Source organism: Phlebotomus papatasi, chromosome 2 (assembly GCF_024763615.1).
Source record: "Phlebotomus papatasi isolate M1 chromosome 2, Ppap_2.1, whole genome shotgun sequence".
In the NCBI taxonomy this organism is placed as follows: Eukaryota; Metazoa; Arthropoda; class Insecta; order Diptera; family Psychodidae; genus Phlebotomus; species Phlebotomus papatasi.
The window spans coordinates 41,298,295-41,308,589 of record NC_077223.1 but is presented as its reverse complement, the minus strand read 5'-3'; the positions used below and the strand labels follow the sequence as shown (position 1 = coordinate 41,308,589).

Here is a 10,295-nt window from a genome sequence, read left to right as displayed (position 1 = left end):
ATTAACCTCCTCTTGAGCTCACCAAAGACCAAAAGTTGGGAAAACTCATTTAACACTATAGCGCAAGGAAAGTCACTAAAATTGTGTGTTGGCAGAAAAAGTCGAGAGTGTAGTGTAATGAAAATTAAAGAGCGAGCGGAAATGAGTTGGAAAAAGTAATTTTAGGATTTTAAACGCAGGCTCAAAGTGTGATGAGGGGCGGTAAAAATGTAGTGGAAAGATGTTTAGGAGGTGTCACCCTTAAGATCGAGTGTTAGTGGATTCAGCAGTTAATTTGCATACTTTTACTACAAATCCCAAATACTTTCCTTTTTGAGATATTACATCGAAATTCTACCAGCGACCCTTCATTTTCCTAAAAGAAAATTCCACGAAGCTCGAGAGGGTGAAATAAAAAAAAAAAAATATAAAATGCAATCTCTATAATTATCACATCCACGCCACAAAATCCTCCCACGGAAATCTTCCTGGGAGTATAGTTTAAGCCAGGTTATGGGAGTATGGGTTCTGACTGTGATTATAATGCGCCAAGTTTTTCGCATTTTCCACCAGTTAATTGCTTTTGTCTGCCAACATATTCCAACAGTCTGTTGGAATGAAACCCATTTCAGAGACCACCCCCACAAGAGTCATCATCTGGAAACATATTAGAGACAGTCCAGTTTCGTGCAGAGACTGACTGTGGTTGAGGGTGTGTAAAATTCCCTAAGGTGGAGTTGAGAAGATACTAGATTGAAGATTTTAATAATAAAACCTCTGATAACCCTAGATAAGCGTTTAAGGGCAGAATCATATTGACAGTAAAATGCTCACCGTCACCGTCAAAGTCTCACCGTATTTCGTTAATTTACGCATATTCATTGCAATTCTTACACAAATTCTCAATTAGCGTATTACCTTATCGTAAACGGTGCCACTAGGTGAAAATAATATAAGAAAATTGAAGAAATACAACGAAAATGCAATAAACGTTGAGCAAAAAAAAAACTGTACGAAAAACTGTAGCAAAAAAATCCTACACTTTTTTTGCTTACCGTTTATCGTATTTGTGTTTTATTTCTTCAATATTCTTATATTATTTTAACCTAGTGGCACCGTCTATGCGTTAAGATAATACGCTAATTGAGTTTTTACGTAAGAATTGCAATGAAAATGCGTAAATTAACGAAATACGGTTGAGCATTATACTGTCAATGTGATTCTGCCATAAATCATCATTTTGGGATACTAACTAGTTCATGAACTGCTCGAAAATTCGATTTACGGTTGAATTGTGGGTATAAAGAATAGCGTACAGTACACTGATCTTATCAAGGAATATGAGAAAATATTGATTACAGTCAGGCCATGTAACTGCGAAGATTGCAAAACTCGGATGCTGCGACCGATTCAATTCCGATAAATCCACTTAAAATATAATTTATATTTTTATTTCCATAATTAATCACTGCAGTAACATAATACAACTATTCTACTTTAAGAAAAACCAAAAATTATATTTTTATCGGTTTAATAAGCGGGTGAGACAAATATTTTTCAAACTCGGGTCAGCTGGATTGTGTACTAAAAATTTTATTTCCGAAAAAAATTTGTTGTTGACAGCTCGTCGCTGGAAAACGCTTAGTGGTTTTTCTTTATTATGAAATATTATTTTCAATCAAAATTATTAATAAAAGTGAACCTTAGTTATTGATCTACAAGGTAAGTAAGAGTATATTAACGATATTTTAATAATTCATACAGAAATAAGTGAATTTGTGAATGTTTACATTTCGACCCAAGTCGGATGCTTTGGTTTCAATGTTTTGGTTCAGAAATTGCATTGTTCAGGACTCTTTTTCTGTTTCAGATGCCGAAAAAAACGTCCATGAAACATTAAAATGAGCATCTGAGTTTAATCGAATTCAACGGAGTTAGAAAAAGCATCGCAGTAAGGTTCTTACGCATATATTAATATTATCGTAATTTTATTAAATTTCTTTAATATTATTGCTAAAATTCTTTTTCTATCATAATTCTAAATAAAACAAAGAATAATTCTATTGATCTGGAAATTGGAAACTTTAAATTAGTAGTGTCGTTAGTAGTGTAGCGTCCACAGAAAATTATTACATGAGAAAAGGGAGGATTAGCCAAAAAAACATTAAGAAGGTTTAAGCAGAATCCAAGGCGGATTACTTTAAAAATAAAATAATATCGACAATTGACGTTTTTTGAACATTGTTATGAAAACATTTTTTTTATTTGGTCTTCCTTTTACTGAAATTCGGGTTACGCCCTTGTATTGATCGCTTTAATTCTAAGTTGAAAGTGCCAATGTTCGAATTTCGAATACGTAATAGACAGCACAATCAAATGGGATCCAGATTAGCTTTTAACGGTCATAGTCACCGAATGTGGCTGGGCTAAATACAAAGTAGATCTTCTTGAAGCGTACTCGCGCACAACATGATCGCCAGTAGGATTGAAGTTACCTCAAGATTGAAGCTCTTTTTTAATCTTATCCAGAGCTTTCGATCCGGATAATGGACCTCTTTGGGGAAAATTAAAAAAAAACTGTTTTAATCTTGAGGTGACTTCAATCCCACAAGCGATCACCGGAAAATCCTCATGATTTACTTTTTAATATATCTCCATTTGTTATAAACGATTCTTCAGCGATGAGTCATTTACAACAAATGACTCTGCAACACATCAAACACAAAGCACATACAGATAGCGCAGTTGTTGATCTAATAGACTATATGTTGATCAGAGGCCCGAAAAACTAGAAAATCTAAATCAATTTTATTTTGCAAAAATTTGTTTGAAAGCTTGCTGTCCAAGAGCTATAAATTCTACAATTCGTTCGAAATACCTCCGTTAAGTGGATCCTTATAGGCTAAGCCTTGCCTTGCAGCAAGACTTAAGTGTAAAATCTAATATGTTATCTAATATACTTAGAATATGCGCTCTAAACTTCTGAACGATTGTATATGGTTGTGGGGCAGCTATGTTTGTACTGTAGAGGATTTAGGGAGTGGTCCACGACCTAGTCATTCGCCAGCCGGGTAAGGTCCCGGAAGCCCAGAGAAAACTGAAAAGTCTCGCAAAGGCCGCAGCCATTGAATGGCTAGTGATAACACCTTGGGCCGCTGAAAATTACAAGGCCCGAGAGCGGCGAAACATGTTGAATACATGGGCTGCGAGCCTGTCCATGCTTTCAGGGGCTTTTGGGAGAGCAATCAATGGTTTTTTCGGCCAAAGCTAATAAACTAAAGCCAGCCAAATATCTCGATTTTTTTCATTTTTGGATATGTTTTAGAAATTACCCAAGCGGACATTTCGTCCTTAGACGAAAATAATGTTGAATTATTCCTAATAACGGTTTTTCAAGGTCAAAGGTCAAAAAGACACTAGAGACCGCATTTATCAAGTGAATTTGGTCAGGTTTGGGCTCGTTGGAAAGGTATTGGAATTTCCTATAAAACTGAACCGGTTCCAATCGGTTCTGAACCGATAAAGAACCGGTTCATAGCCCTTAAATAATTTTTATCCGAAAATCGATACTTTTAAAACAATTTTGGAGGATCTTTTGAATGATATATGAATCGGTTCAAATCGGTTGAGAATCGGTAAATGGTAAATGATGCGAAAGTACTTCTGAGGCATATAGAATCTAAGTCATGAGTTCGGGCATTTCGCAAAGCCTGGGACGCTTTGCCACCCCTTTTACCTTTATCTTAACCATTAACTCAGGCCATAAAGTATGTGGCTTTATCTCAAGTTTTTATCCATTTAACCACATAAATACTTTCGATCAACTCCGATCTAAAGGCTGAAGGAGGCATAAAGATGGTACTTTTTTCCCCCCAACTAATACTCCAGCATGTGAAATAATATCAGAAAGCTAACTAGTAAGAGGGAAGTTGAAGGATAAAATTTAAAATCACAGTGAAAAAATTTAATGTGTTTTTTTTTTACCAACAGCCCCCGGTGCCCCATTCAATGTGCCACCCTTTCTTGCATACTACCCAGAGCAAAACTGTTGCAATGAGTGGGTGTGCTATTGTGTTTGGGGATATTTCCCAACCCCAGCGTGCTTTTATTGCTTTCTCACCGTAGAAAAAAAAATAACCGAAGGCGGTAAAACAACTGGAAAGTATTTGCAACAGCATTGAAGTAAATGCAGTATTCAAATATTATTCATGGTAAACTTTCCATTGAATTGCACTCTAATGAAAGTCCATAAAGTATAACCACCCGGAACAAGATTTTATTAAATTCAAACGCGCTCTTTCAATTATTAACTCCTAGTAAAAATTAACTCTCGAATCTGCAGAAAAGTCGAAATTGTTTTATAGTAGGGGGAGGTGGAAATTTCAAGCATATGACATTGGAAAATAGAAAATTTCGGGATAATAAATTAATATATGGGATGAGAACTGTCTGTTTTCAAATAACTCAAAAGAAGGGGTATTCTGTAATTTTCGTGACATTGTCACGCGTGAGTTCGAAACCTGACAATGCCATTCGAACTTTTTTTGTCATATCATATGAGTTCGAAAATGCATTTCATTGAATTTTTAATGAAAACCCTTGATGATTTTATGAAAATACAATACATCTTGGTTGATTTCTTTAACAAAATTCATTGTCATTTGTAATTGCCAGGAATCTCAAACACGTGACTTCTGACAATGCCACGTGAGCTGAAATGGCAATGTCACGGCTACAGAATCGCATTTTCGAAAAAGCTCTCCTAAGATTTGAACCCAATTTGCCATATGGTATTGCCAGAGCGTTACAGAATTCCCCTCCTGGTTTTTGTTAGCTTGAATACAGTTTATGAGTATTTGGCAAATGATTCTTGACAAATACTTTAGCTGTCTGAAACTCCCCTACCGTCCTCTATGTAATGATTAATTGGAATTTTTATTTCAAATATAACGTCACTTGTATCATTCAGTGTCGTATATGTATTTAGTAAATTTGTTTTTGATTTTTATACATTTCTTGAAAATTCTAAGTGAATTGAAAGAAGTCGTTTCAAATTTCTACAATAAAGTTGCACCCACACTCTTAACAATTTTTTTTTAAAATAAGTTACAAAGAATTGTAGAAAAAATCATCTGTCAACTGTCGGAAGCATTAATCTATCCTCATTTGATCTCACTCAACGTTCTCGCTTTGCACCTGAACGTGTGAAGATGAAATTAAAATAGTCCCTGGAGGATTTCAACAGTGTCAAATGCTGCTATTGCTTTTTGAAATTGGAGTCACAGGGCAAAATCTCAGTTTTCACTGCGAGTCAGGGAATTCTTCCACCTTTTAAATCTATCCACGTTCAAATACAAGAAATATAATTGCGCGCAAAGGGAATTCTTTGCCATCAAAAGATATCCAGAGCGATGAAAGAAGTGTGTCAGAGGAAGATTCCACCCACCAATTATGGGGAAGTATCAAATGAAATATTTCATCATAAAGATTTCTTTACCAACGTCCATTTGGATGATATTTCCGGCAGAGGAATCTTTTGTAACACTTCATCATTGTTCTGCTGAGGCGACTCTGCTTAGGAATATTCCAATGAAGATTGATGATCAAATACAAAATTAAAGCGTTATTCATTAAAAAATAAAAAAGAATTTTAAAAACTAATCAATGGGTAAGATTTTTGTTAATTTTCTTGGAATTCATGTAATTGCGATTTCTTTTAAAATTGATTTACTTGAATTCGACAATTCATTTAACGAGATACCAAGATACCGATTTGAAAATCGAAAATATGTATATATGCGAAGTAAGAATTTAAAACATTTTATTAGTTTTTTTAAACAAAATATTGAAAATTACCACAGAAAAAAATAATAATAGATTATAATGTAATAATAATCAAAAGCTATCACCAATGATTCGAGATTTTCTGCGGTCTTGACCGATGATGTGAGTTGTAAAATCTGCGACAGTCGTAGATGATAAAAAACTTATTACTTTATTTACCGTCGTTGCGGGTGACTGCACTCGGGGGGGGGGGGATTGGTGACTTTGCACTCTGCTGTTCGTGAGACTCTCATAATTCTAGCACTTATTGATAGTCTTCGCCGACCTGGTCTACCATGTTAAAGTATATAGGGCTATGTTATGTACCAAAAGTAAGGTACAATGATCCTCAAAAGGATTCTTGTAGTTTCAGTAATAGCTTTGCTATCCACATATAGTACTCGCACCGTCTATTTCTCGAACTTTTCGTCAAGTGGCGTTCCTACCTTTGAGATTTGACAACTAACTTCGCGCCCGCTGGGCATTTTCTTCTCTCTCCTACCTCAGTTGGCTTTCAACAGCCCAGCGAGTAAGACGTGGGGAATGTGTTGCTCGGGCGCTCGTTGTGAGAGCACACATTCTTAGTCATGGCCTCCTTCACAGCAGTGAGGAGATGTAAAAATTAATTTTCAGGAGTTATTTTTCACTGCGGTGAAGGAGGCCATGACTAAGAATGTGTGCTCTCACAACGAGCGCCCGAGCAACACATTCCCCACGTCTTACTCGCTGGGCTGCTGAAAGCCAACTGAGGTAGGAGAGAGAAGAAAATGCCCAGCGGGCCGAAGCAGAGATACTAGCGCCTCTATCGAAAAGTTCGAAGATTACACTTGTAAACAATGACCCAACCGATACCACTATATAGGATATATAGCAAAGGTAATAGTCAATGAAATGAAAATATAGGTATTTTGTCAAAAACCTACTCCGTGAAAAAGTTGTCTGAATCTGAAGGTGCAATTCCAAAATCGATTTCATAGTAGTAAATTGCCCAAATCTATTCTAAATTTATCTGACTAAAATAATATTTTTTTTTCACTATTATCTTCCTAAGAACGCATGATTTATGTTATAAAATTGCATATAATGATCTTTCTAAATCTTTATTATAGAAGTATTTGGCTAAAAATTATCCAATTTTTTGGTAATTTAAGATAAAATGACCGAGGTCTACAAGATGGTATGGTCCCCATCTTGATTTGACGTTTTTGTCCGCCATTTTGAATAACGGTCAAAACAAAAATCTCATCCGATTGAGCTGAAATTTTAGTATGTTCTAGCTGATGTCAAGGCCTTTTCAGAACATATATAAAATCCGACCTAGGTCAAGCGATTGTCTGAATACTGGGGCTCCACGTTCAAAATTTTGACGTTTTTATGAATGAATACATAACTACCGGGAACTTTTTTATCGAAACCATCACAAAAAAGGCAGCGCTATCGTTACCCAATCCGCAAAAAATTACTCTGACTCAAAAATGACTGGTTAATAAATGGTCAAAAAATTACTCCTAATTGGAATCTTAAGAATTAGTCATATTCGCGTCGAATTTTGGTCACAGCATTACTCAAGATTGAATTAGTAATATAACAGTTATTTTACGGTTCTAAAATTTACTCTACCATGCAGTAACAAAAGCGACTCCAAATGACGGTATTTTTCCGTACAAAAAATGACGCGCCAAAAACAATGCATTTGGCGTCTTTCTCTAGCGCGTAGGTACGAAATCGACGTGCACACTTTGAATGAAAACGTTGAGTGCACTTCACAACTTTGTATTGCATTACAACTGTAGACAATATTTTTTCAACAATTCTTCACATTTTCCATCGTTTTCTACGACATTCTATGTAAATTTCTCTAATTTTTTCCTAATTCACTACACACATTTGCGAAGATTTTTGTCGTTTGCCTATTGCTGAATGAGCCATCCAACATGTCGAAAATTTTCTCATTGGATGGCAACAACACAAAAAAATCTTTTAAAATTTTCACTAAATAGGTCTTTTCGACACAAAATTTTAATCACAGGATACTCCAGAGACTGGAGCAAACTCCTAAATCACAAAATTTAATTTTGTAAAAAAATGTTTGTGTGTTTATCATGCAAAAAATTGCCTAATTTTCACTTAACTTCTGTCGGCACTGTACTTTTTCGAATCACAACACACATCTCTACTGAAGAAGCTTTTCCTCCCAATGTACACTATTATATTGTTGAGAAAACACGCGAAAATATCAATTACTTTGCGAATTCACAGCTCTGAATTGTTCTATTTGCCATTTGACAAGTGAAATTTCCACTCAAATATATCCAGTGAGGAGAAGAATTTTTATTAGTACACTGGAAGTCGGCGTCATATTTTAGTCGTAGGCGGGTAATTTCAGAGTTATTATGACGCCAAATGACTTCCGTAATTACCGTCATATTATTCCCCACTTTCCGTCATTCGTCTCTCTGACGACCGTCATAGGACCCGTTTTTGGAATCCAGAATACATACATCCAACGGTAATCTTACTCCAAATTGCTATTTGGGTAGGCGATTTGATCTAACGAACAAACAAAAAGAAAAGTAATGTTCGACAACTGGACTTTAAAGGCTAAGCTAAGCGAAACAACTCTATTGTTGCAGATAGAATAACTTATTTTTAAGCCTTGTTACTTTCGTTTCCTCTTTTGATTTTTTTTAAGAAAGAAAGTGAATAAGGTAAGATATTCCTTTGCAGAAAAACATATTTTTCGACGAGAAAAGTTTAATTTGGATGGTCCTGATGAGCTCATGAAGTGTTAGCGGGGCAATAGGTAGAAATTTAAAGAAATTAAAGATATTTTACTAGTCAACAATTTCTCTGGAATTAGGGTGATGACATTACTTATGGCCTGTCTTTACTTAGGGCCTCATCGCAATTTTTGTTAGAAAATGATTCCTAAAACAAAAAAAAATGTAATGTATCAGACATAAAATATTTTTAGTTTTGGAGTTTTTCGAAATCATTTTGTGACATTGTAGTGCTTTTGCAAGGAGGCCAAAAAAAGATAAGGGCCACAAGTAATACTATAACCCTGAATCCAAAGGAAAACTTGTGAGGAATTCCTGTTTTAAAAGACTGCCGTGAATACATTAATTTGTGAGATTTGAAATTGTTAAGAATTTCACCTAATACACCCAACAAAATTTAAATAAGAAACTAATTTAAAGTGAGCATGTTTTTGCGCTCAGCCTAATTTTTTTTAAAATTAATTTGTATAAGGACAAATACTATAGTAGTGATAGTGTTAGGATCTTGAACAAAAAAAAATTAGGCTGATCAGATCTACACATAATCCACTTTATGTTAGTTTTGTAAATAAATTTCTTTGGGTGTGGTCTGTGCTTGCAATGTATGTCTGGATTTTTTTCCGTTCGATTATTTACGATTTTAAAAACATACTGAGTAGTGAAAACACTTCGAAATTAGAGCTATAAAGAACTTTATTAATATAATGTAGTCGCATTCTTCGGGTATTCCTTAGAAAATTCGATATTTTCAAATTAAAATACTTTGAATAAGTATTGTTGAAACTTTCGAAATGATATGCAAACTTTGGGTGTACTATTTAATTCGTGAGTTCGAGTACTTCGTAAAGCTGAAACGCTTACCGCTGCTCTTTGCAAATATTTACAGGAAGATTAAATTTTTCGAAAGTGTCAGAAATATTGTATAAACATTTTCTTACTATCATCACTATCGTACTTTAAAATATGGTAAACAGGTCGACCAGGAAACTTGGCTCTTATTAGAATTCATTTTTGTTGTCAATTAATTGTGAGAAGTATTTTGACGAATTTTAATTAAAATCGGAAATAAATTTCCTTACGACTACAATTGATTTGACATTGACAATGAAATTGACCTCAAAATTTAGTTTAATTGATGTAAGCAAAAAAGCAAGAATTTCACGCTACTTAAGACTAAAATCATGTCTTCAAGGTTGAGTTATCAACTCTTTTTTCTTTATAAAATGTGGTACAGTTTGATGTTTGTAACCTGCACGGAGCGTGGCTCAATGGTCTAGCGGTATGATTCTCGCTTAGGGTGCGAGAGGTCCCGGGTTCAACTCCCGGTTGAGCCCCACAAGAGTTAATCGAATATCCGGTGCTCTTATTTTTACAATTTTACAAAAATAAAAACAATAACAATAGAACTTTTGTATAAGATTTGACTGAATATATTTGAGTTTTTCTTGGATACTGAAATAAATATAAAAGAATAATATACTGAAAATCAGTATTTGTTTAAAATACGATGAATAATGAAACAAAAAAAATATTTTGAGTGCAATAAAGGGTAAGAGAATGACGTTCTTATTTTCATCTTCAGCATCAATAATTCCCCAATAACATGACGAAAAAAGGGGCTGGTGAAGAAAAATATCAGCAGAAGAAGTGTATTATCAATTCAAGATGGTTCTTTCTTCTGAATCCATCAAATAATAACAAGATTTCGTTTTC

The 10,295-nt window shown here is 34.7% G+C and overlaps 1 non-coding gene across 1 annotated transcript; it reads left to right on the top strand.

The window, feature by feature from the left end:
- The first annotated feature begins 9,844 nt into the window (after positions 1-9,844).
- Positions 9,845-9,916, top strand: Trnap-agg (transfer RNA proline (anticodon AGG)). Its single transcript has one exon. It is a non-coding gene; the product is annotated as a tRNA-Pro (tRNA).
- Positions 9,917-10,295: the final 379 nt, after the last annotated feature.